This window comes from Triticum aestivum, chromosome 7D (assembly GCF_018294505.1).
Source record: "Triticum aestivum cultivar Chinese Spring chromosome 7D, IWGSC CS RefSeq v2.1, whole genome shotgun sequence".
Taxonomy (NCBI): domain Eukaryota; kingdom Viridiplantae; phylum Streptophyta; class Magnoliopsida; order Poales; family Poaceae; genus Triticum; species Triticum aestivum.
In genome coordinates this window covers 307876694-307904120 of record NC_057814.1, presented here as the reverse complement: position 1 = coordinate 307904120, position 27427 = coordinate 307876694, and positions in this window count along the sequence as shown.

Genomic DNA, 27427 nt, shown 5'->3' with positions numbered 1-27427 from the left:
TTTGTGGATGGAAAAGGTGGAGAAGATGGGGGAAAGCTAGATCCACTCAAGGCAAAGCAAATCCATGGATCAAATCCAACACAACTTCATCACACAAAAAAATCAGAAAAACAATTGGGGCCATTTTTGTGGGGAATTTTCGAATTAGGGAAAAACACACCAAAATCAAGCTAGAAAACGAAGAGGGGAGGCTCCGAAATCGTGATCAACCTGGCTCATGATACCAAGATGATGTAGGGTGGAACCCTATACGGCCAATCACGAAAAGAGCGGATCCCAACTAAGAACACGAAGAACACACGGGGAATCACAAGGGAAAACACCAGAGGAACTCTCAAAACAACAAGATATAGTCACACATATGCTAGATCCTCGGAACACAAGAGGAGATACAAGATCCACAATCAATAAGGAATGATACAAAGGGTAACCGGTTCTTCTCCGTGAGGAGGTCTTGATGGGGCCACCCAAGAGGGGGTCTTGAATCCAAGGGGATCTTCTCCGTAGAGGGGCCGCGGTCTCTCTCGTGGAGTAGATCCGTAATGGATGAGCAAAGCTCTATATCACATATGAGCTAAACCAATGCTAACCCTAACTAAGAGGAGGGAGAGGTCTATTTATAGTCTTAGTGCAAAAGAGGGGCGAAGTGGAGGGGTACATGGGCTTCGGTCCGAAACTGGACGCAGCCAGGGTTCGAACGTCCGTAAGGCTCCGGTCGTTCGGAGGCTCGCGGGGGTCCGGATGTCCGTAGATTAGGTTTTGTTGCCTCGGTATCGGTCGTCCGTAGGTGTCCGGTCGTCCGGTCGCCTGTCGTCCGGTCTTCCTCGGACTTCTGCTAATTTCGTTCTGTTGGCGTAGCGTCGGTCGTCCGGAGGGGTTCGGTCGTCGGAGCCTGGGAGTCGTCGGACGTCCGGTCTTGGTCGGTCGTCCGGCCGCTGTAGCTTTCGTAGGCCTGAGTTCCCTGGGCTGGCGTGACCTTCAGGGGTCGGACATCCGGGATAGACCGGTCGTCCAGAGCCTATAGCTTCCGTGGTAGCTCTTCTTCTTGTCCTTCACACTTGGTGTCCTCGCCGTCTTGTCAATTGGAAGTAGATGTTCCGTGTCTTTCCTCCAAGTACCTGAGCACACATAGTGTTTCCGTTTGAGGTAGTAGCCATGTCTCATGTGTCGAAAGTGGCAGTTCGGAGAGGAGCGAGTTCACCTTATCTTTGATAGCCTTTGCTCGGGCTCTTGTCATTGGTGCAAGTGGAGTTGTAGGAGATGTAGATGCGTCCATGGGGATGATTGTGGGATGCTCAGCATCATATTCATATCTTAATATTATTTTTACACAAAATGCTTAGTCCAGACCATCATTGTTTTTTCACCCATCCCAGAAAATGGGTCCATTTCTACTAAAACCAAATGGCTTGTAAATTATCAGAAATGATAAATGCGCTGCATGTATGCAATATTATTTTTGACCCAGCTCAGTAAATAGGTGTATTCGAATAAATAATCAAATGCGCTGTAAATTATCATAAATAGCATTTTTTTAGAAACAATTATCATAAATAGTAAATCGGCTATTATTATTTTTACCCAGCCCAGGAAATAGATGTATTGGCAAACAAAATGAAATGGGCTATAAAACCTAAATAAATAGGCTGCATTCCGCCACAGCTTTTGAAGCTGACTTTGTTGGCCCACTAGGCGAAGCCTGCACAAGGTGTTGTCCATTTAGTGAACAAAACAATTTAATGGTCTAAAACAAAAAGTCAACAAATTATTCTTACATCTGTAGTCATTGGATTGACATCCAACGATGATCGTGCTTCTTCAATCTCTGATCTAGTTGCTCTTGCTCCAGCCGCCAAAACCATCGCCGGCTGGAGTGCCTGCATCTGCCTCCCGTGGCCGACTGTGCTGCCGCGCAGGCCTCGCCGCCCCACCCTACTCCCAACGGTTGCCAGCTCATACCTGTACTCACCCACACCTTCTGTTATTCTTCGGCAAAGGCAGCCTCACCCGGCAGCCGAACCAGTCCCTCGTACCCCCCTCTGCCAGGGACTCCAGTGCCCCTTGTTCCATGACTCCAGATCATTCCCATCTTAGGCCTCGACGTCGTCCACCGCCTTGGTGCTCCCCGCGCGGCGTGGTTAACGTGGTCAAGGAACAACTTCCATCGAAAGAGGAATGTACGTGGAGAGGCTGACAGCTGGGTCCACGGCCGCAGCAAGGAAGTGCCTCCTTATTACGCGCAAAATAATGATTCCTCCACCTGACACTGGGACCTACCGGAAGGGCCTCGAAAAAAAAGTTTCCCCCCTGACAGTTGGGACCCACCAGCTACATGTTCGCATGCAAGGAAGTGCGTCCATATTACGAGCAAAAAAATTATTCTTCCCCCTAACAGCTGGGACCCACCAGCTATATCTTCACATGGAAGAAAGTGCCTCCTTATCCTCCTTGACAGCTGGGACCCACCAGGTATATTTTCGCACGGAAGGAAGTGCCTCCTTATCCTCCCTGACAGCTGGGACCCACCGGGTCGAACCGTATGTTGGGTTATCTGTCTGGTCGCGAACGTGTATGTACATACTGGTCGATCGATCTCTCTACAGCGATGAACCATGTCCGAGTAAGGAGATGCACGTGTTGTAGTAGAGGCGCGGACGTAGCATGTCACGCAGTCCCGTCTATATATATATATATCATGTACACATACGTACAACTGCGCTGCAAGAAATTAAATACGACTATGTACATACATAAGGGCGGGGTCTCGAATGCGTACTCGCGCATACGTACGGCCAGAGCTCGTGTACATGGACAGGCAATGGACGACAGCGACGTCATCCTCTTCATCGGCAGCTAACCGGCTGGGTCGGAATGGAGGAAACAGCGTCGTCTTCACCAAGAGTCAAGTGACTGGGTCGGAACGCGTCCTGTTTATCAGGAGCGAAGCCACTGGGTCGGAAGGCGTCTTGTTCATCGGGAGCGATGCCACTAGGTCGGAACATGTCCTGCTCATCGGGAGCCAACCGGCTTGGGCGGAACAGCCGAAATGAGGTCTGGCGTACCGCCGAACGGAGGAAACGGGCCTACTGTTCGACCGCGTATGGTCGAAACAGGGTCCTGTTCATCGGGAAGGGTCTGGCGTACCACAAAAGGGTGGAAACGGACTTCTGTTCGAGCTCCTACGGTAGAAACGGGGTCCTGTTGATCAGGAGGGGTGTAGCGTACTACAAAACAGAGGAAACAGACTTCTCTTCGACCGCCTACGATCAAAACAGGGTCCTTTTTCATCGGGAGGGGTGTGGTGTACCGCAAAAAGGACTCCATGGCCTACTGTTCATCAATCGTTGACTTCCTCCAACCTCCACCTACTACTGTTCATCCACCATCTCCAGCCTCCACCAAAAACTGTTCATCCAAGGGCTACTGTTCATCCAGCCTCCACCGGCTTCAGTTCAACCAACCTCCACGGGGTCCTTTCATCCACCCCGTCCGGCTGGGGTGTGTGGCAGCCTCCTTCGGCTCTTGTTCATCCTGCAGCAACCGCGTACACACAGCTGGGGTCCTGTTCATCCAACCCCCACCAGGAACTGTTCATCCATAGGCAACCCAACCGGCTCGACTCACACCAGTCTCGACTCGTTCTACATATCGCACGCACGGAAGCAACGGGCACTGTTCATGCAGAGGCAACCCAACCGGCTAGATACGTCTCGCACGGGTGTTTGATCGGCTTCAGTAAGCATGCAGCAGCAGCGATTGATCGGGTTCAGTTAGCAGCGAAGGGGTCTCTGTCGGGTTTAGTGAGGAGCGAAGGGATCGATCGATCAACTTCAGTACGTAGCAGCAGGAGATCGCTCGAGTTCAGTTATAGCGACACGGCTTGCACCACGCGTGCGTACGAGAGAAATGCGCAAACCACACTGCATCACTCGGCCTCGACCACCCACTGTAACCGGGAACTCCCCGATATTTTCCTCGCCCTCGCTTCTACCACGATTTTCTCCATCATGGACGGCCCAAAGAATGTCATGCAGGTGCGTCTCCAGCCCGTCCAGGATGAAAAGTCCATTTTCTGTCATGATTTTTTGTCATAGAAGTAGGAGCCCACCACATCTATGATGATACCGGGTTTTGTCACAAATATCGTCATGGAAGTGTCATAAGCGTGATAGAATTTTTTTTCGTTCGGCCAAACATGTCACGGATGTGTCTTTTTTGTAGTGCAAGGCGGGTTGCTCCTGAATTTTTGGTGCGGGGCGCTTGTAAGAACCCTGCAAGATGTTGAGGTGGCCTACGCCGAGTGAATCTCCGGAAGACGTCGCATGAGAAGGCCAAACACCAACGACCCTAGGAGGTGACGTGAACGGGGCCGGCCCACAAGACAGAGCTTAGCTGTTGGGTTTATCGATGCTGCAGGGATGGACCCGAGCACAGACGCCGTGCCCAGTCTTCTCATGCAACATCCTAAAGAAAGACAACTGGCGCACGGCTCCCGCGGTGGCGAGGCACTGGTTCGCGCGCCCCGACTCATCCACTCTCAATTAGCTCATGCAAGAACAAGGCACCAAGGACCACGGGAGATGACGTGCACGGGAGTTGGCCCGTGAGATAGAGCTCGGCCACTTGGGTTTAGGAACGCTAGAGGGACGGACCCGAGCACGGGCGTCGTGCCAGTCCTTAATCATGAGGCGGTCGTGGGAGGGTTTGTGAGGGCACGCAACATTCATGGTGGCGAAGAACCGGACATCGAGGTTGCAATATTAAGCAATTCAAAAACGGCCGAAGCCAGTTCTGATACATGCGCGAAACGATACAGGCTGCAGGGGCAGGCCCTGACAGCTTGAGGATAATGCAGTATGAGGGGCGCCTCAACAGAACAAACCAAATAGTCACCTGGCACCATCGTTGTAGGAGCGTTGAGGTAGCTGAAGACGCATGCTGCAGAGGTTCCTCCTCACGGCCAGCCGACTCCTGAGGCCCGGGAGGCTCCTGAGGTTCGGGGGGATCATTAGGTTCCGGCACCTCCTCTGTCAAGACCGCCTGGCGCCTGGTCTCGTGAGCCGCCAGGACACCTTGCATGTAGTGCTGGTGCGAGGCAGCCGCGTTCAGCAGGCCGAACGGCATGCAGACGTAGCTACGGGGGCAGCCCTCACACTGTCCGACGCGGGACAGCCAGAAGAGCTCCTATCAAGCAGCCTCGTTGAGGCCTGGGATGTTGACGCAGACGTGCAGCTTGCTACCCATGTCAGGGGCAGCAGCTGCACTGGATGATGCGGGGCGACACTCACCACGCATGGCTCACGCCTCCTGAAGCTCCTCGATCGCCTTGGTGATGAACTCCTGGGCACGTGGCGCCTTGCTCACGGAGGCGCGCGTCGAAGCAAGCCCCCATGTGGTGCCCAAACGCCTCCCTCGTGATGCTGGTCAGGTCACAGGCCCTCTAGACGAGAGCCCCCAAGCCCGTCCTGAGAGGGGCGCCGGGTACACCTTCCTATGCGAGAGGGAAGTGCGCCCCAGCAGTGGGCGCGGGGCCTGAGGCACGATCGTCGGGCGCCCCAGCCTCCTGACGGCCCTTGGGGAGGAGCTGCTTCTTGTTCTTGCGGATGGCCTTAGGAGGCCGGGCGGCACCCTAGCTATCTGAGTTCTCAATCGCCACGGCTTGGTAGGAGCGCTCTGGGGAGCTGATAGAGGTAAAGGTGGCCCGTCTTTCGATGAGATGGTGGCTATCGTTTTGGAGGAAGTCGACTTTTACGATCCGACTACGAACGTGCGAGGACGTCGCGCCTTAGCAATCGCTAAACCAACTCCGAGAGGTTATTGACCACGCCGGAGCACGATCAACCTGACCACGAAGGTCTGTTTCCTGTAGGCAAACAAAGAACAAGCAAGAAACTAAGATTGCAATCTGGATATTGCGATTATAAGAGGAAAGCTTTATTGATCAAGGTGGGGTTCTGTGACGCCTTTGTCTGGTCGTTGAACACAAACGAAGTACGCGAAGTTGCAGCTATGGCGAACTTTTAATCGAAACAAAACCCAAAGTCTAAACGGTGCCCTAAGGGCTGTATATATGGAGGAAGAGGGGGGGGAATTTCGTGGCCCTTGGAGAAGGGGTCCGAAATCAACCCTATCTCTTGTTTCCCCACACATACGGACTCTAAAAATAGCCTATACTTATGTATTTCGAAATTACATGGGCCTGGCCCAATAATAAGGTGACGTAGCACCTAGTATAGCCTTTGGAAGAAATTTATGAACTGGCATCTTGTATATTTCGTCCAACGCTTCATGCACTAATTATGGTGGCTTCAAAGTCCTGAAATCATCACTTGTAACTCCGTTCTGGTTCCCCTTGCGCATGCCATCCTCTCCATGCTTGTTATTGCTCCAGTGTTCATCCCTCTTATCCATGCCAGACCCTTCATTTCTAAGCAAAACAAATGTATCCAATTTAGGCAGCATCATATTCTCATGAACATTAGAATCATTACCAAGAAATGAAAGTACCTGAAAATTTAATTGGCGTGCGCGAGCTCTAGTAATTGGTCCAGTATATGTAGCAGTAGGGGTTGTGGGTGTAACAATGGTATTGATCACCTCATCATCCTCCCCTTCTTGAAATGAAGTCGTCCTCGATGGAAGCTCATCTTCCTCACCCAAATAGGGCTTCAAATCTGCAATGTTAAAAGTGGGACTAACCCCAAAATCTGCAGGCAGCTCAAGTTTATATGCATTATCATTTATTTTCTCTAACACCTTAAATGGACCATCAGCATGTGGCATTACCTTTGATTTGCGCAAATCAGGAAATCTATCCTTACGCAACGGTAACCAAACAAGATCTCCAGGTGCAAAGATAACACGTTTTCTACCCTTATCTCCAGCAAGTTTATATTTAGCATTCATACGCTCAATGTTTTCCTTAGTTAACTCATGCATTTTTAAGATCAATTCAGCACGTTGCTTAGCATCAAAATTAACCTTCTCCGAAGATGGAAGAGGCAACAAATCAATGGGTGCACGAGGTAGGAAACCATACACAATTTCAAAAGGGCACATCTTAGTAGTAGAATGCAACGAACGATTATAAGAAAATTTAATATGAGGCAAGCATTCTTCCCACATTTTCTTATTATTCTTCAAAACAGCCCTAAGCATAGTAGACAATGTTCTATTGACTACTTCATTTTGACCATCAGTTTGGGGGTGACAAGTAGCACTAAAAAGCAGTTTAGTCCCCAACTTAGCCCATAAACATCTCCAAAAGTGGCCAATAAATTTAGTATCACGATATGAAACAATAGTATTTGGCACACCATGCAAGCGAATAATTTAACGAAAGAACAAATCAGCAACATTAACATCATCATCACTTTTATGACATGGTATAATGTGTGCCATTTTCGAGAATCTATCCACGACAACAAAGATGCTATCCCTCCCCTTCTTTGTTCGAGGTAAACCTAAAACAAAGTCCATAGATATATCCTCCCAAGGAACACTAGGTACAGGCAAAGGCATATATAAACCATGAGGATTGAGTCGTGACTTAGCTTTTTGACATGTAGTGTAGCGAGCAACAAAACGCTCAACATCCCTTCTCATCTTTGGCCAAAAGGAATGTCTAGCAAGTACGTCCTCCGTCTTCTTCACGCCAAAGTGTCCCATTAATCCTCCTCCATGCGCCTCCTGCAACAAGAAAAGACGAACAGAGCTAGCTGGAATGCATAGCTTGTTAGCACGGAACACAAAGCCATCATTAATAATGAACTTGTTCCATGTCCTTCCTTCTTTACAATTATGCATTACATCTTTAAAATCAGCATCATGCACATATTGATCTTTGATGGTCTCCAAGCCAAATATTTTGAAGTCAAGTTATGAAAGCATAGTATAGCGACCAGACAATGCATCAGTAATAACATTTTCTTTACCCTTCTTGTGTTTAATGACATAAGGGAAAGTCTCAATGAATTCAACCCATTTAGCATGTCTATGATTCAGTTTAGCTTGACTTTTAATATGTTTCAAAGATTCATGAGTACAATGTATAACAAATTCTTTGGGCCATAAATAATGTTGCCATGTCTCTAAAGTTCGAACAACAACATAAAATTCTTTGTCATAAGTAGAATAATTCAGACTAGGCCCACTCAATTTTTCAGAAAAGTATGCAACAGGATTGCCATCCTGTCATAACACACCTCCTAATCCAATTCCACTAGCATCACATTCAAGCTCAAAAGTCTTATTAAAATCAGGAAGTTGGAGTAAAGGAGCATGTGTCAACTTATCTTTCAATACCGTGAAGGCTTCTTCCTGTGCGGTACCCGAAACAAAAGGCACATCCTTCTTTGTAAGCTCATTGAGAGGTGCAGCAATGGTGCTAAAATCTCTCACAAAACGCCTATAGAAACTAGTGAGTCCAAGAAAACTCCTCACTTGTGTGACCGTTTTGGGCTGCGGCCAACTCTCAATAGCTTCAATCTTGGCTTTATCAACGTCAATTCCCTGTGGAGTAACAACATAGCCAAGAAAAGATACTCGGTCGGTGCAAAAGGTGCACTTCCCAAGGTTACCAAACAAACGTGCATCACGTAGAGCAATAAAAACAACACGTAAATGTTCCAAATATTCTTCCAAAAATTTGCTATAAATAAGTATATCATCAAAATAGACTACCACAAATCATGCAATGAAAGCACGTAAAACTTCGTTCATTAGTCTCATGAAAGTACTAGGTGCATTAGTTAACCCAAAAGGCATGACTAACCACTCATATAAACCAAACTTAGTTTTAAATGTTGTTTTCCATTCATCTCCCAATTTCATACAAATTTGATGGTATCCACTACGCAAATCAACTTTGGAGAATACTGTAGAGCCACTCAATTCATCAAGCATATCATCTAGCCTAGGAATAGGATGACGATAACGAATAGTAATATTATTAATGCCTCTACAATCAACACACATACGCGACGTACCATCCTTTTTAGGCACTAGTATAATAGGAACAACACAAGGACTAAGAGATTCACGTATATAACCTTTGTCGAGCAGCTCCTGTACTTGACGCATAATCTCCTTCGTCTCCTCTGGATTGGTACGGTATGGTGCACGGTTGGGTAGCGATGCACTGGGAATTAAGTCAATTTGATGCTCAATCCCTCGAATAGGTTGTAATCCCGGTGGCACGTCTTGTGGGAAGACATCAGCGAACTCCTGCAAAATGTTAGTGACAGCAGGGGCAAAGAGGAAGGCAAGTCCTCGAATGAAAATAATGCCTCTTTGCACACAAAAGCATAGCAAACAGATTTGCTAAAATCTAGCTCATCAATATGAGATTTGGTGGCAAGTAAACATGCACTTTTCAATTTAATTTCAGGAGCAACACTAGATGGTTTATTATTAGGCTTCATTTGTTGCTCAAATTCTTTTGCCACATTCTGATTTTCACTCTTATTTTTCTCCTGTTTTGCTTTATTAGCTCTATTAGTATCATCTTTCAAAATGAAATCAGGAGTCATACGAAGCAAAGTAATATTTTTATCCTTATTAACAAGAGTATACCGATTGTTTCTACCGTGGTGTACAGAATTTTTATCAAATTGCCATGGTCTACCAAGTAATAAGGAACATGCTTGCATAGGTACCACATCACAATCAACATAATCAGCATATGTAGAGATACTAAAATGCACACGAGCAGTGTGTGTTACCTTAACCTTGCCGCTGTTGTTGAACCATTGGATGTAATAAGGATGTGGATGTGGTCTTGTCGTGAGAGATAGCTTCTCCACCATCTCCATGCTAGCCAAGTTGTTGCAGCTCCCTCCATCTATGATGACGCGAACGGAACGTTCCTTCACAACTCCCTTTGTATGGAACAAATTATGCCTCTGATTTTTCTCAGCTTGTGTAACCTGCACACTCAAAACACGTTGAGCAACTAAACATTCATACCTGTCAGCATCTTCAGGAGCCATGTATTGCGTCTCATGTTCAGAATCATCTCCACCGTGTTCTTCACGTGTAATAAGAGCCAAAGTCTCCTCATCATAGTCACTAGCGGACTCATACCCATCATCCTCAGTAGCAATCATCACACGCTGAGATTTGCATTCTCTCGCATAATGACCTCTTGCCTTACAGTGACGACAAATAATATCACTTGTGTGCCCTGTTGATGCCATGGAAGAAGAAGAACTCTGTACAGGCCCGACAGGTGTGCTCTTGATAGATAGTTGTGGTTGTGCCTGCTTTCTTGTAGGTGGCAGCTGATGGAGGTGCCGATGCAGTAGAATGTGTGGAAGTAGAGGATGCATGCGGTGTCCATGAAGAAGGTCGACCTACAGAAAAGTTAGTTCGTGCCAATGCCTATCAATCCTGCACTTCACGTTCAGCTTTACAAGCAAGATGGAATAAACGAGTGATATTATTATACTCCTTATACTCTAGAATGGTCTGAATCTCTCTATTTAATCCACCCGTAAAACATGCAAGCATAGCTTCATTATCCTCAACAATACCACATCTAATCATGCCAGTTTGTAATTCCTGATAATATTCCTCTACAGAATTTTTTCCTTGTCTTAAACGCTGCAATTTTTGAAGTAATTCACGTTGATAATATGGTGGAACCCAACGAGTACGCATAGCAGTTTTCAAAGCAGCCCAGGTAGTTGGAATATTATTCGGATATAATCTACGATGTTCAGACCAGCACACACAAGCAAAACTAGTGAAAGCACAAAGTGCAGCATCAGCACGTCTCTCCTCGGGATATTCTAAACATGTAAAACATTGTTCGGTTTCTAAATCCCAAGTAAGATATATATCAGGAACATATCTACCCTCAAATGGTGGAATATTCAATTTCAATTTAGGAAGATGGTCATGATCTCGTACCTGAGCTGGTAATGCAGCCCTACCATTGCGATTATTTGCATGTGGACGACCGGGTGTTGGTGGTTGCACGTAGTTCTGATTTTGATCATCTGCATCCTCGTAATCTCCCGCATAATCATCCTCCTCCTCATCAGCAGCAGGAGCCACAGAAGTATCTATAGCAGCACCAACAGTTTGGCAAGGCTCAAGAGGGACACGGCTCACTCGGCGGAGGGCTGTTTGGCGACATGGAGGTAGTCGTTGTTGTTGTTGTTGTGGCAGAGGTGTGCGCGGCAGGTGCAGCCGGTGGTGGTTGTGGAAGACGTGCAAGCACTTCATTAAATTTTTTATCGAGCTTTGTTTCGAATATCTTCTCAAAGCCAGTTATCTTATCAATGGCCTCTTCAAAATTGTTCAGCACATCTTGCACCTGTTCAATCATCATTTGCTGAAATTTATCATGCAACTCCTTATTCGTCATGTTCTCCCAGTCAGTCTCATTGACTTGTGATCCTGCCATGGTTAGCAGCAATAGAAACACACAAGAATATGATCCTACAGACTACTAGAAAATGGTGGTGGTGGGGCGTCAAAAATCCGTCAAGCAAATCTCAAATTCTTAACAGTTCTTACGAAGCAGCAGGTGGTGATCGACAACCGTTGTAGTCAAAACTCTCAAAGCTTGGATAGAGCGATCACCAGGGAGAGTCAAACGCACGACGTAGATGTATGTTGAGTTGGGAAGGCTTATAATATGGTAGCAAAAAGGGTCAGCAATAATCAATTCGGAGATGCAAAATTGAATAAATGCTCAACGACGGTACTGTGCTGGTCCTAGGCTAGACCGTACTAGGGACGCAAGCCTAGAACACGAACAAAATCACGGCGCTGCACGTAAACAAGGGAAAAGCACACTCTGGAATTTTTTTCGCTCTATTTTTTTTGCGCTCCTCTTTTTTTTGCGAAAAATCACTATAATGGCGAGTGTCTCAAAACTCTTCCCACGTCAAAATGACAGGATGGGCATAAAAAAAATTCATCATTTTTTTTCGGGAATCAGGGCAGCGAGACGAAAAACTGCGACAAAAAATCACTATGATGGCGAGTGTCTCAAAACGCTTCGTGGGACCTAAAAATAGGATAGGGAAAAAATATTTTTGGTCGCCAAAATTTTGGCCTAAAAACTGCCTGGGGGTCTCCAATTTTTTTTCCAAGACCTACCCAGGCAAGGAAACACAAAACGAAAACTAGATGGATCTCAAAAACAAACCTAATATGAAAAGAAATCGGATTGGTGGTGGACATGCAGATGTATATGTGGACTCGGATTGGTTGTGGACAGGCGGATGTATATGTGGACTCGGATTGGTGGTGGATAGGCAGATGTATATGTGGACTCGGATTGGTGGTGGACAGGCGGATGTATATGGCAGCGGTAAGGAATATGTTGGCGGTGGTGGTATATGGTAGGAACGATGATGATGGTGCGGCGGCTGTGTGACAACTTGTGAACAGAACTCGAAACTCTAAGGGAAACTAGACGCTAAGACCAGCAACTTGACACGACGATGCAACCGCAAATTCAACAAAGCGAAATACTGAAAAGACTATGCAAGGGCTCAAACTAGTTCGGATATGATGAACTAACCCTAATTTTTTTGGCTTTTTCGTGGACTGTAGGTATGAAGAACAGACTCGATCTAAACTATGAAAAACTGTAAAATCTCACCGAGCAACCTGGAAATCTGATACAACTTGATAGAGGCAAAGGTGTCCCGTCTTTCGATGAGATGGTGGCTATCGTTTTGGAGGAAGTCGACTTTGACGATCCGACTACGAACGTGCGAGGACGTCACGCCTTAGCAATTGCTAAACCAACTCCGAGAGGTTATTGACCACGTCGGAGCACGATCAACCTCACCATGAAGGTGTGTTTCCTGCAGGCAAACGAAGAACAAGCAAGAAACTAAGATTGCAATCTAGATATTGCGAATATAAGAGGAAAGCTTTATTGATCAAGGTGGGGTTCTGTGACGCCTTTGTCTAGTCGTTGAACACAAACGAAGTACGCGAAGTTGCAGCTATGGCGAACTTTTAATCTAAACAAAACACAAAGTCTAAACGGTGCCCTAAGGGCTGTATATATGGAGGAAGAGGGGGGGATTTCGTAGCCCTTGGGGAAGGGGTCCGAAATCAACCCTATCTCTTGTTTTCCCACACATACGGACTCTAAAAACAGCCTATGCTTATGTATTTCGAAATTACATGGGCCTGGCCCAATAATAAGGTGACGTAGCAACTAGAATAGCCTTTGGACGAAATTTATGAAGTGACATCTTGTATATTTCGTCCAACGCTTCATGCACTCATTATGGTGGCTTCAAAGTCCTGAAATCATCACTTGTAACTCCGTTCTTGTTCCCCTTGCGCATGCCATCCTCTCCATGCTTGGTCTTGCTCCACTGTTCATCCCTCTTATCCATGCCAGACCCTTCATTTGTAAGCAAAACAAATGTACCCAATTTAGGCAGCATCATATTCTCATGAACATTAGAATCATTACCATGAAACGGAAGTACCTGAAAATTTAATTGGCGTGCGCGAGCTCTATTAATTGGTCTAGTATATGTAGCAGTAGGGGCTGTGGGTGTAACAATGGTATTGATGCCCTCATCAGGAGCACACCGCATCCTTTTCGTCATAAGCGACTGTGATGACACCACCACTTCCTGGCATCTTGAGGACGTTGTAGCCACGGTGAGTTGCCGCCATGAACTTGGCGAGGGCCGGATACCCAAGGATGGCATTGTACGGGAGGTGAATGTGGGCGATATCGAAGTCGATGAGCTCGGTGTGGTAGTTGATGCGCTTGCCGAAGGTTACAGGGAGGCGAATTTGCCCTATGGGGACAGTGGAGCCATCGATCACCCCTGAGAAGGGCTTGGTGGGGAGGAGCTGGTCGTATGGCACCCGGGGCGTCTCGAATGTCTCAAGGAGAGAACGTTGAGCCCCGCGCCACCATTTGTTGGATTTTGGGCTCCATGGACCCTTGATAGATTTGAACTCTGGGGTGTGTGCGAAGAACTCAACCTCCCCAGTCTGCCAACTAGCCAATCTCACGGCCTAGCACGATGAACAGGAAGGAAATGGGATACAACAGTTTACCCAGGTTCGGGCCACCTTGCGGTGTAGAACCCTACTCCTGCTTTGTGGTGGATTGGCCTTGAGGTGGGCTGTGGATGAACTAGTACAGTGGAAGAACGACCTCAGGAGGTGTGTTCTTGAGCTGGTGGGGGAGAGGATGATTTGAATTATCCGTCCTCCTCTATGGTGGTGGCTAGGTCCTATTTATAGCGGCCTTGGTCCTCTTCCCCCAAAATGGAGGCGGGAAGGGATCCCACAACGGCCAAATTCGAAGGGAGACAACTAGTACATCTTATCCTGACAAAAGTAGTCTTTGCCTGGAAAGCTTCTGGTCGTGGCGGTCTTGGTCTTGTTGCATGGGAATGGAAACCTTTAGCTGATTCCTCGGGACTCCGCGCCTGTGCTTGCCTCCTTAGCACCAAAGAGGAAACTACTGTCCTGCGCCTGCTGGCGCCCGCCTGGCCTTGGTCGTCACGGCTCACGTCATCTGAACCTCATGAGGTGAGGCTTGCATAGAAATCTCCGCTCCTCAGGAGCCAGCCTGAAGAGGCTGGTCCTTCTGGAGGTCTTTGTGTCGTCCGCCTTGTGAGGCTTGGCCCCTCGCGAGGGCCTTGAGTTGTTGATGCTTAAGGTGGGCCGTACCAGGCCGTCGATGGAGCCACGCAGTGGGCCGTAGGCAGGCATGTCTGGGTACCCCCATTCCCAGAACGCCAACACCATCGATGAGCGTTTTGGTGACGAGGATGTTGCTGATAGTCAGCATGCAGAGCATTGGGAGCGCGCCAGCGGCGGCTGAGCACTTGAGTTGGTCCGTGAGTCGAAGCTGATGCCGTACTTAGACCACCTAAGGCGACGCGGTGCCTCAAGCTTGGGGAGGGCTGCGTTCACCTCGCGAGCGAACTCCTCGAAGATGCGATGAGAGGCGGGGCCTGAGCACCACCCAGGATGCAGGCAATCACACGTGGCTCCTGGATGCCCCCAGCCCCATCATCTTGGCAGTTGTTGTTGTTCCTCCTTGGAGGCGGCGACAATGGGGGAAGGCCGGCATTTCCCTAAGGACGTTCCTTGCTGGGCTGGTCACGCCAGGGGCCGTCGCGAGGCTCGCCCTACCAGCGGTCCTCACGAGGCTGATCGCGCCAATCATGGCAGGGGTCGCGGTTGTCCCAGCGGCCTCCACTGCGGCCTCCTCCGCGGCCGTAGCCACGGTCGTTGCGCTTGGGATGGCGGCCAAGGCGCCCGTCGTGGATTGCCCTGAGCTCCTGGCAGTTGTTGGTGTTGTGGCTGTGGATGTTGTGGAAGACGCATAACGGGCGGTTGCCCCTGGAGGATTCGCCGTGATCGCAGCCGCGCTTCATCTCAGGTTCAGCCGCGAACACTGCGGGGCCCTTGCGCTTTACGTCCTTAGCCTTGGCCTTCTTGTCTTCAGGATCGATCTCCGGAAACTCCAGGAGGGAGAGGCGACCTTCCTCTGCCCTCGCATACCTGGCGGCCATGTTGAACATCTCCAGAGCCAAGCACAAGTCCTCGTGTATGGCGAGGTCCTCCTTCATGTCGACATCTCGGACTGTCTGTGTTATCGAAATCGGGGTACCCAGACTTGCTTGCTTGCGACCCACGGCGTGGCTCCATCTACGGCATGGTACATCCCATCTTCAACACCAACAACACAAGACCCCCGTTCCCAGAACACCGACATTATCCCCCGGGCCCACTGCGCGCTCGAACTTGGCATCGAGGCAAAGCCAAAGGGCAAGGGCGAAGCACCGCCGGCCCTAACCGCCCGCGTCCTTGATACGTCTCCAACGTATCTATAATTTTTGATTGTTCCATGTTGTTATATTATTAATCTTGGATGTTTTATAATCATTTTATAGTCATTTTATATCATTTTTTGGTACTAACCTATTAACATAGTGCCAAGTGCCAGTTGATCTTTTCTACATGTTTTTTACATCGCGGGAAATCAATATCAGATGGAGTCCAAACGCAACGAAATTCCACGGAGATTTTGTTTGGACCACAAGGAAGATAATGGGCCCTGGATGCGCCTCGGGGGTGCTCCGAGAAGAGCACAACCCACCAGGGTGCGCCAGGAGGCCCAGGCGCACCCTGGTGGGTTGTTCCCACCTCGGGTGCCCCTGGGACCGCCTCTTTGCTCTATAAATACCCCAATATTCCCAAAACCCTAGGGGAGTCGACAAAATATTCATCCAGCCGCCGCAGAGTCCAGAACCACCAGATCCAATCTAGACACCATCTCGGATGGGGTTCACCACCTCTAGTGGTGCCTCTCCGATGATGCGTGAGTAGTTCTTTGTAGACCTTCGGGTCCGTAGTTAGTATCTAGATGGCTTCATCTCTCTCTCTCTCTGAATTCTCAATACAATGGTCTCTTGGAGATCCATATGATGTAACTCTTTTGCGGTGTGTTTGTTGGGATCGATGAACTTTGAGTTTATGATCAGATCTATCTTTTTATATCCATGAAAGTATTTGAGTTTCTTTGATCTCTTATATGCATGATTGCTTATAGCCTCGTATTTCTTCTCGGATATTTGTGTTTTGTTTGGCCAACTTGATCTATTTATCTTGCAATGGGAAGAGGTGCTTTGTAGTGGGTTCGATCTTATAGTGCTTGATCCCAGTGACAGAAGGGGAACCGACACGTATGTATCATTGCTACTAAGGATAAATGATGGGGTTTATCTCTACATAGATAGATCTTGTCTACATCATGTCATCGTTCTTATTGCATTACTCCATTTTTCTATGAACTTAATACACTAGATGCATGCTGGATAGCGGTCGATGTGTGGAGTAATAGTAGTAGATGCAGGCAGGAGTCGGTCTACTAATCTTGGACGTGATGCCTATATAATGATCATTGCCTGGATATCGTCATGAGTATTTGAAGTTCTATCAATTGCCCAACAGTAATTTGTTCACCCACCGTTTGCTATTTTTCTTGAGAGAAGCCACTAGTGAAACCTACGGCCCCTGGGTCTCTTTCTCATATATTTGCCTTTGCGATCTACTTTTTCCTTGCATTTATTTTTAGATCTATTAAACCAAAAATACAAAAATACCTTGCTGCGATTTATTCTTATTTATTCTATTTGGCGTTCGATCTATCAATCTACTACAATTTTATCTCACGTCCGTTTTCCAATTTCTGGCACCGTTACCCGGAAGGGATTAACAACCCCTTTAACACGCTGGGTTGCGAGGATTTGTTATCTGTGTCCAGGGGCTGTTTACGTTGTGTTGCTTGGTTCTCCTACTGGTTCGATAACCTTGGTTTCATATCTGAGGGAAATACCTACCGCCGCTGTGCTGCATCATCCCTTCCTCTTTGGGGAAATACCGATGTAGCTTCAAGCGACATAAAAAGGAATTTCTGGCGTTGTTGCCGGGGAGGATCTTCAACATATACCAGGTTCCTAATCACAAATCTCATCTCCTCGCAATTTACATTATTTTCTATTTGCCTCTCGTTTTCCTCTCCCCCACTTCACAAAAATTTGTCGTTTTATTCGCCTCTCTTTTCCCTTTGCCATTTTCTTGCCGGATCTGTTTTTGTGTACAATCTTGTTTGTCATTATTATCTTTATGGATAGTTCTTCCTATATTGCTTGCACTCCCGAGAATGAGGTTCTCATCTTTAAACAAAGGGGAGGAGAAAATTTAAAGGATGCTTGGTATAGGATTTGCAATGCTCATAATAGATCTATCCGTAAGCAATCTACCATTGTTCTTCTTCGTTGTTTTTATGTTGGCATCACCACTTGGTATAGATTCGTCCTTGATACCATTACCGGTGGAAAGTTCTGGATGTGTCCTTCTCTTGATGCTTTTAATGCTATGGGAAATTTAGTGGGCTCCCCACCTCTCATGATTAATGAAACAACTTTGACTCTTGAGCATGTTATGGAAAGACTTGATGCTATTGAAAAGAAAATGCTCACCGAAGATCATATGGAAACTAAAGATAAAAAGATGCATAATTTTGCCACCAATATTGGGTCAAAAGCGGGAGATATTTTTAAGTTGTTAAAAGAAAAGGGTACCGTAATCCATGAAAGAATAGAAGAAAGCCCGTCTCGGATCGATAAGTTAGAAGAAATTTTTAGTAATCTAAGCATGGCTTTCACTTCCGCTAAAACTATCAAAAAACTCCTGTGAAGAATGGCAAAGTTACCAATAACAAGGGTGCAACTTCTAGTAACAGTAATAAAGAAGATCTTAAGATGACTGGTATTCACCCTGATTTTGTTGAAGTGATAAGAGATCCTTTTTGCAAGAATGAAATTTTTGAATTTATTCCTAGGAGTGTTGTTATTGAAGATCTTTATGCTAATATTTGAAGGATTCTAAGTGTTTGATTGAAGAGTTGGACAAGGATGACAAAACTTAGCCCCTTGCTTTATGCCTAGCTAAGGGCGTAAAACTAGAGTGCTTGTTGGGAGGCAACCCAATGAATAAAATTTATTTTTGATTTTTTGCTTTCTGTTCTTGAGTGTTAGCACAATTATGCTACTGTTATGATTGTGTTTTTTTTGTTTTAGTTAGTGTTTGTGCCAAGTAGAACCGATAGGATCTTCTTGGGTGATAGTTGTTTGATCTTGCTAAAAAACAGAAACTTTTGCGCTCACGAAAACAATTCTTATTTTTTACCAGAGCGTGATAAAATGCCAATTATTTTTGCAGAAGATTAATATACAAATTACCCAGGTCTTCCTAGTTTTCAGAATTTTTGGAGTTCTAGAAGTTTTCAAAATAGTCAGATTGCTACAGACTGTTCTGTTTTGACAGATTCTGTTTTCTTTGCGTTGTGTGCTTATTTTGATGGCTCTATGGTTTTATTTGATGAGTTTTTGCCATAGGAAAGTTGGAATACAGTAGATATAATGCAAAAAACAAAATATGAATTGGTTTTCTACAGTACTTATAGTAGTGATTTGCTTTCTTTTACTAACGGATCTCACGAAGGTTTTGTTGAGTTTTGTGTGATTGAAGTTTTCAAGTTTTGGGTTATCTTACGATGGATGAAGGAATAAGGAGTAGAAGAGCCTAAGCTTGGGGATGCCCCGGCATCCCAAGCTATTATCCAAAAATGAGCAACCAACTAAGCTTGGGGATGCCCCCGAGTGGCATCCCCTCTTTCTTCTAACGACCATAGGTATTTTACTCGAAGCTATATTTTTATTCGTCACATAATATGTATTTTGCTTGGAGCGTCTTGTGTGATATGAGTCTTTGCTTGTTTTATGTTGTGTTTTAAGTCTTGATCCCTTGCTGGACACACCTATTTGGGAGAGCCAAAATTATGTCATGACTTGTTAGAATTGCTCTCTATGCTTCACTTAAATTTTTTATGAGCTATGGACTTGCTCTAGTGCTTCACTTATGTCTTTTTAAGCACGGTGTGCTTTTGTATTTTTTAAGAAATGCTCTCTTGCTTGACTTAGATTTATTTGAGAGTTAGTAAATTTTTCAAGAAATTCTCTGTTGCTTCACTTAAATTATTTTGAGAGAAAGAAAGAAAAATTATGCTCATGATCTTCACATATATTTGTTTGAGCTTATGAAAAGCAACACATGAAAATTTGTCCCAAAGTGATAGATATCCAAGAACGATATAATAAAAACTTTCATGAAGATCATTGGACAAAATAAACTTGATTCTTAGTAATAGTTTTGAGATATGATGATGTGATATGTGAGTTATGTTGATGAGTAATTATGCTTTAGTAAGAATATTGGTGTCAAGGTTTGTGATTCCCTATGCAAGCACGAAAGTCAATAGTCATGCAATGAAATTATATCCTACTTGTGGTGCATTATTCGGTGTTATTTATGCTTAATGCTTGCTTATGAGATTATCCGTTTCTTGATTGGTCGCTTCTCAATCTTTGCCTAGCCTTCGTTTTGCACTAAGTATGATCTCTACTGGTGCATCCAAAAACCTTTAAACCATTTTTGCCACATGATTCCACTATATCTACCTATATGCTGTATTCTTCTGCTATTCTAAGAAAATTTGCATCTGCCATCTCTAATTTTGAAAATAAACTTCTGTTTTGTGTGTTCGTTTCACTCGCGGAGCGGTGAGGGGTGGCTAATATTTTCCATGCTAGATGTGTTATTCTCACGATGAGTATTTATTCACATGGCATTGCATGAGAGTAAGGCAAAGGTATTAGGGATGCCCAGTCCCGAAATGAAAATGAATTTACTTTATGTTGTCAAATAATAAATTCATTGGAAAGTGTTGGTATGGAGGGCAACTGTGGATACGGCTAGCCATGGAAAGTGAAACTATGGTGGAAAAAGGAATAAACTTTATTTTCTGTTTGGGAACCGCCTATGATATATCTAGCATTGAAAGTGTTGGGAACTCTAAGTCGTTTTCGTTGGTGGGATGGATACACCTCCCAAAATGTTTTTATCTCTAAGTTTTTCGCTTTGAGCTCTAGCACCTCTACAAATCCCTACTTCCCTCTGCAAAGGGCCTTTCTTTTACTTTATGCAATTTTTATTTTGAATTTGAGTGTCCATCTTCTCTTACAAAAGCACCAACTAGGAGGAAATATTGATGTAGGGTAGAACCCTAGATGCCCGATCTTTCACGATTGGAGGGGATCCTACGAAGAACACGAGGGTAAACGCGAGGGAAATCACGAGGGGAAACAAGAGGAAACACTCAAATAGACAAGAAACAATCACACATGTGCTAGATCCATGAACACAAAGAGATACACGATCCATGATCAACAAAGGATGATACAAACGGTAACTAGTTCATCTCCGTGAGGAGGTCTTGAGGGGTCTTCCCATGAAGGGGTCTTGAATCCATGGTGGATCTTCTCCGTAGAGGCGCGCGGTCTCTCTCGTGGAGTAGATCCGTATGGATGAGCAAAGCTCTATCTCAAATGAGCTAAATTTATGTTAACCCTAACTAGGAGGAGGAGGAGGTCTATTTATAGTCTTAGTGCAAATGGGGGCGAAGTGAAGGGGTACATGGGCCTCGGGCCCAAAGCTGTGCGCAGACAGGTACCGGACATCCGCTAGGGACCGGTTGTCCGGTGGCTCATGGCCGTCCGGGCGTCTGATAGTCGCCGGACTTCCACTTTCGGTTCTGTGAAGGTGGCGCCGGACGTTTGGTCACATCGGATTTCCGCTAATTTTCCCTCAGTGGTGATGGTGCCGGTTGTCCACTCGCTGGGAGGTGTGGCCAGTCTCCGGTCCTGGCCGAACGTCCGCTCGCTGTAGCTTGCGTCGGCTGGGATTTGGGCAGGTTGGGCTTCAGGTCACGGACGTCCGATCCTGACCGGTCGTCCGGTGGCTGTAGCTCCAATGGCAACTCTTCTTCTTGTCCCTCGTACTTGGTGTCCTCGCCGTCTTGTCTGTTGGATGTAGCTGCTCCGTGGCCTTCCTCCAAGTACCTGATCACACATAGTGTTTCCGCTTGAGGTAGTAGCCATGTCTCATGTATAGAAAGTGGTAGTTCGGAGAGGAGCGAGTTCACCTTGTGACCAATGGCATATAGTCGAGGTATCATCTTATGTATCCTTGGGTCATGGGGAGTGGTCAAAGTGAACATGGGGATGATCGTAGGATGCTCCGCGTCATCTCCCCCCCTTGGGAAAGATCTGACCTCGGATCGTGATCCTCATCACCATGGAAACGATTGTCGTGGACAGACTTGTAGTTGGACGGAGCTGAAGGCATGGCACAATCCAAGTACTACAAGGTGTCTCCGGTATGTGGTACATGCAAAATGAGCAAACATAAAGTACACTTGGAAATACAATGGTTAGCGCACACAAAGTGTCCATCATAGAAGAATGAGTCCGTGCGGCAAGATTGTTTGTGACAAAGCGCATGAAGCTTATCAACATGATATAGAATGATATGCAAAGCATTCATGGGAGCAAATGTATTGTGAATGTGATCAATGCAACCATTGTGCAAAATGATCTCATAATGGGACGGTTTATCAAAAGCATGAACATGGTAATTGGTGCTCAATGTGACTATGTGATCATGCAATTGATGGTGTGCAATATGATCATGATGTAAGAATATGCCATCAAGGAAGATCACAAAAAATTTGCTAAGAAAAGGCACAAGATTTATATATCATGGATGACATGGGAATACCAGATGCAACAAGGCAATCATAATGTGAGTCAATCCATGCATAGGGTGCAAACTTGTGGTGAGTATGATATCTCCATCGAGCATGACATGTGTGAACACAATCAACAAATATGGAGGTGTTGGTGCAATGTGTCAAAGGAGTGTTGATGTACCAATGCTCGATGTCGTGGCATGAGTGGAGGTTCAAAGGTGCATCCAATAGGTCTGAGCGCTCCTCAATGTGAAGGTCCATAGAACCAATGTCCAATGTCGCTCCTCCATTCGCGAGATGTATCATGTAGAAAACAAGAAGGAAACATCAATGAAATAATGACCCATCCAATATGCATATTTGAGGATGGTTCAAATGGAAGGAGGTCACCTTTAGTAGTTTCGCAAGGATGTTGGAGTTGCGCATCTTGTATGCCTTCACATAACCAATATGTCTCGTGATGGTACCACCTTGTGAACCCTTCAAAATGAAAGAACATGACAAACACTCGAAAAAACAAATGAGGTTAGTGCAAATGCAACACCTATCATTCATGTGGTAAGATACCCAACAAGTGTATGCATCATGCTCATCATAAGAAAGAACAAGGGAGCATTTCATTGTATGGAGGCATATGATGCGAGAACAACCAAATACAATAGGCTCAATCAAACAAGCATGCATCACAAGTAATATGTCCAAGTCTCCAAGATCAATAAGCATAGTATGGTTGCGCTCACCACAAGTAGATATGAGAGAGGCAACTAATGGGCACAAGATACAATGATCAAGATATATCATGTGAGAGGCATGAACATATATGTCATCAACCCAAGAAAGTGAGTAAGAATGGAACATGGGTGATGCGACAAAGCAAGCAATCATAGCGATCGAGTGGTGCAAGCTAGTAGTGCAAAGATGCAACGTACTAGAGGTAATCATGGCAATCATGTCATGTGTGCAAATAGTGGGCATGAATAGTTCACATGACATAGCACAAGCATGAAAGCAAGATATGAGGAAGGTATCATCATTGTATTGGCAACAAGTCCTAGGTAAAGAGAAATGGAACATCATGACTCTCCCAACACAACAATCAACAATAGCATGTGGCACAAGGAAGACATGGTAATAGTAACAAGGATCTCCACCAAGCATGCAAATACACATAGGAGTATCATAATTGTGAATCATGGGTAGATGCAAGCAAGGGTCACAATTGCATGGCAAAATCATGTAAAGAGGCATAACATGCAAAGTGAACAAGATACAATGTGCATAAAGTAACAAGTGATATATAGCCCATAGCCATGTGAGAGCCAAGTAAAAGATATGCACGTAGTCCTTGCACAAAGGGAATGATGGTAAGGATAGTCCATGGGATCCCAAGTCATCGTTGCTCTCAAGAGCTCGTTTCGTCAACTCTTGGGATTGAGAGGTTGACGAGTATACGTGAGTACCTACACAAAACAAAGACAAAGGGAAAATTGGGTGTGCGTGGTATATGTACACATCATCCATAATGATGCGCACGTGCTTGTGTTGGTTAGCACAAAATATCCTATGCTCAAATAAATGAGATGCGTGATATAGAAACATGTCATCCATCATGAGAGGTTTGTTATTATGTATAGCATAATGGAGACTCAATGTGTGTAATGCATCATGAGAAATGTTTAGAGCATTGTTATTCATGGAATGCATATGGTGCACACAATCACTGGAATCATGCAAAGTATGGAATGCATCAAAAGCTCCTGATATGTATGAGGAAACTATGTGGGTCTCCTCATGATCATTTATGGAAACATCACATGGAGAGTGTTGACAACATCCAAAACAAAGCATATTTGGTTCAATGTGATCATGGCATGGCATAGTAGATGAATTGCGCAAATCATGTAAAGGAAGCTTAGCAATATCATCACAAGAAAAACAAAAGCCAATGACCATCATCTTGTCATCTAAGCCATAAGTGCAAATGGGATTTATTTTAATGGGGCATGCATAGTTACTATGTTGAGATTGTGATGATGCAATATGGGAGATCTCACTCATAGCATATGACAAGTTAAAAGGATTGTCAAACATGACGTGACCAATAGAATTTTCACATTATATCCTATGGAGCATAGCATCACAACTAGGCAAATCAACATGCTCATCATCATATTCATCATAAATAGGTAAGTCATGACATGAGGAAGTCGCACTAGCATGAAGCATGGGAATAGGTGGATCAACATCATGCAAGCAATCATTGGTGAGATAGTCCACTAGTGGGACAAGATAAGCATTGTCACCTATGTTACCTTTGGAGCGTCGCTCATGTGTTGTAGGTGAGGTTGCAACTTGATGGTACCATGTGGGGGTGCATCTTCTTGCACCGTGGCCATCGTCGTCTCCATTGGAGGTATGGACTCGTCGAGGATATGCATGTCGTCATGTAGGAGACCTAGCACCAATGAAGAGAACACAATAGGAGTATAGGTTAAGTCATTAGAAATCATAGTGGCCTCACGTGCCGTGTCAACTACCTCACTCACTAAGTGTTGTGGCTCACTCACTCCCTCTTGTATGCTCTCACTCATATGGTTGGTGGAGTCACTCAAATGGCTCTCAACCTCACATAGGTTGTGTGGCATGCTCTCACATGTGGGGCTAGTGGTGGTCACACTCATCCTCTCATAGGAAATGCTCTCAATGTCACGTATGGTGGAGTCACTCATGTCACTCATGTTGTTGGTGGCTCTCCTAACATGGCAATTGGGACATCTCGTCATATGTGGGTGTCGGCGAGTTGTAGGTGCAAACATCTCCAAAGATGAATGTCGTAGGATGTGGCAAAACATCACTCTCCTCCAAGACCAAAGAGAAGGTCTCATGTGCGTTCGCGTAGCTTGACTCGGAGTATGAGTCCAATATGGGCGCCGTCTTCATGTTGTTGAAGAGGTTCGTGCTCGTCGCCGTGGTCGTAGGGGATGGCCCTAGCTCGACCTTCTTGTCATAGTCTTGTTGTTGGAGGCCCATATGATGTGGCACCTTGTAGCTCGTCTCCATGACCGAAGGGAATTTCCCATGCTCGGCCATATTCCTTGAGGGGCTTCCGAAGTTGGAAGTGTCGCCCTCGCTCGTAGGTGGTCGCCTTGTTGTTGAAGATGTCGATGTAGGTGAACTCATGGGAAGTAGGCGAAGATGTCGTACGTCCAAAGGCGAAGTTGCCTTGATAGCACTTGGCGAAGATGTCAAGGTGGTGGTGGTAGTAGCCGTAGCGTCCTCTTGGTGGTGCTTGTCTTGCGGTCTTCTCTTTTGCTCATGAAGCTTGGACTTGGCGTGAAGTATGGCTTGTTGGGACTTGCACGTTTGCGCTTGTGGAGCATCTTCATCATGATGGTGTCGTTGTCGCACTTGAGCTCATAGTAGATGTCGTTCGTCGTCGTCGTGCACATGATGCTTGGAGGTGACTTGCCCTTCATGACGATGTCGATCACGAATGTGATGGTGGTCGCCATGGAGATGTGGACGTGGACGACTTGCGCTTGCATAATTTTTGCGCTCCGAAGACTGGTGACTTGAGGATGATGAAGGGGAATAACGGTTGATCAACAAGGTCCAAATCTCCTCCATCCTTCCATCTTCCTCCTCCTTTTGTGTGCAAAGGTTATTGTCGAAGTATTCTCTTGTATGTGCTTCAGAGTGTCGTATGTCGATGGCGAGGTTGTCGATGCGCTCTCGCAATCTTGATTGTGCGCCTTGCATTTGTCATTGTAGATTGAAGATGGACGCTTTGGTGATGTAGTTGTTCACGCCATCGTTGTCGTGGAAGACCGGAGATGAAATGCCTTTCCTATCCATCACAAGACTCAAGCAAATATGAGTGGAAGAAAGTAGAGAACTATACCAAATGTACCTTGACCGATGTTCAAAATGGATAAATGATCACCCAATGATGTAACAAGGAAATATCACAATTGGTACCGATCTCGTCAATTTCTCACACCTACACAAATAAGGCATATGGTAGAGCTCGGTGAGGATAGTGGCACAAAAATTTGATGCAAAATGTTAGCAAGAGTCAATAAAGTTGAAAGAGATTCACAAATTCGCAAGTGTAACAAGTAGACCAAGAGCAATATGTGGCATAGGGAATTGAAACACACACACGGATAGATAAATGGGGTCGTGCAACCAAGGAATGAGCACAAAATGTGGAATCCATGGAAAACGCTCGTGTTGCACAACTCAAGAGAGACAATAGAATGATTGCTCTATAGGCGGATACGACACTTGTGCACAACCTATAATATGCAAAATGTATCAACTTTCTATCCCAAGTATGCTATGTATGTATAGTTCCCGGTGTTTCTCAAGATGATCCAAGATGATCGGATATGACAATCTTATGCAATGTGGCAGGATGCTATGGCTATTGCTCACAATCTTCTTTGCTCTTTCTCTTTTGCTTAAAAGCTTATTCGTTTTTTGTACGGCCACTTTGTGAAATGCACAAACCAAGATAGCAAATGTGTATATGCGGGAACAATCTTGTAACACAATGGATGATATGATACCAAGATGATATGGTATGTATGTAATGGAAGGTGTAGACCAATGATCACTAATGTGCACAAGTAGCATTGCCGGCAATACTCAAATGGCTAGTCTTGATAGGCAAGTGACGCAAAATGGCTAGGGGTTAACAATGCAATTGCAAGTAGAATGTACAATAATGCGATACCACGATACCAAGATGATATGGAGGTTACCATCCGAGGCGATGATGACTGGTGGTGATCTTGATGTAGACCCATTCCTAATTAGCCGAAACACCTTAGCAAATGGAAAAACCGCAAACTCAAAATATCAAGGCAAATGTCAAATGGCGGTAGCGGGATGCGGTGGTCGTGTTGAGGAAGCTCAATGGGATTGCTGAAATGCAATGATGGGTTATGCGAGCAGGCAATGCAGAAGTGGAGGGTTATTGGGTTATGTGGGTCGGAGTTGAAGGTCACCGTCCCTAAGTAGCCGAAACACCTTAGGAGACACAACTCGCAACTCAAACAAAATTAGGTTAAGTTGGGGGGGGGAGTGTATGGTGGGCAAGCCTATGCGGAAGTGGGGGTGGTGGTTGATGAAGAAGCAACCGTCCCTATGTAGCCGAAAGACCTTAGTAGACTCGAATCACTACTCAAACAACCACTAATGCTATGGCAAGCAAAAAGGGTTAGGTTGCGGAAGGCTATGGTGGTTGTGCGGAAG